This window comes from Sinocyclocheilus anshuiensis, unplaced genomic scaffold, assembly GCF_001515605.1.
Source record: "Sinocyclocheilus anshuiensis isolate Anshui unplaced genomic scaffold, SAMN03320099.WGS_v1.1 C32399940, whole genome shotgun sequence".
Classification (NCBI taxonomy): Eukaryota; Metazoa; Chordata; class Actinopteri; order Cypriniformes; family Cyprinidae; genus Sinocyclocheilus; species Sinocyclocheilus anshuiensis.
In genome coordinates this window covers 1-942 of record NW_015615934.1, presented here as the reverse complement: position 1 = coordinate 942, position 942 = coordinate 1, and the positions used below count along the sequence as shown (strand labels likewise).

Here is a 942-nt window from a genome sequence, read left to right as displayed (position 1 = left end):
TGTTGCCCTGCATCATATTTGTCAACAGTCGACTGTATGAAATGTTAGATGATGTATAGGTCTGGGGGCGGGGCCAGTGTGTTAACGGCGTTAAAATATTTTAATTGAGCTATTTTTTTATAACTAATTACGTTAACGCGTTAAACTGACAGCCTTACTCCAAAAATGTAAACACAATGTAAATGTATAGTTTTGCTGGTTAAACGGACAGCTTTATGGGACTATAGACTGTGGAGTTGCTTACCGTGCTCGTGCTTCTTCCAGAACATTCGCAGGCTTCCTAGCCGGTGCACTCCGGCTGGGTATGCTGGGAGTGGCATGACGTGGTGTCCGTGGGGTGGCTGGAGCAGTCTAGAGTTAAATTAAAAGACAAATTAATTGCAACATCCAGTGTTATCTTCATCTGAAATACAGATTTGGTTTTGTGAAGGCACATTAACTGCTAGCAGGAAGACTAATCATAGCAAAAATCAACTTCATTGAACCTTCTTGATGGGTGTTTTACGTGGGGTTCTAGCAGAGACACGGGTTTTCTCTGTGGATCGGGGTGTTTGGGATCCTCTACACTTCTTCACTATAAGCTCATCTTCGCTGTCAATCTTTGCCTCCTCTTCCTCATCGCTGCTACTCTGCAGATCAGTTTTAGAAGGTACGAAGCAGTCATCATCACCATCCTCACCATCTGACAGCGGGTCAACCTTGTTGCCTAATACATTTCTGTAAAAACAGATAATAACACTGATCATTTAATTAAAAGTAGATTAATCAAATGCAAAACAACATCCAGTTAGACAATGCAGAAAGCATCCTGTGTGAACAGCCCCAAGTATGTATGTATGTATGTATGTATGTATGTGTGTATTTTAATTCATAGATTCACAGCCTTAGTGGGACCTACAGCTGCTTTCTGATGCGTGAGGACACAAGTTGGGCAGATTTCCT

The 942-nt window shown here is 41.8% G+C and overlaps 1 long non-coding RNA gene across 1 annotated transcript; it reads right to left on the bottom strand.

Moving 5' to 3' along the window:
- Positions 1–248: 248 nt before the first annotated feature.
- LOC107682606 (uncharacterized) lies at positions 249–942 on the bottom strand. Its single transcript, XR_001633542.1, has 3 exons — positions 899–942; positions 486–717; positions 249–351 (listed from the first exon to the last, which is right to left on the bottom strand). It is a non-coding gene; the product is annotated as an uncharacterized LOC107682606 (long non-coding RNA).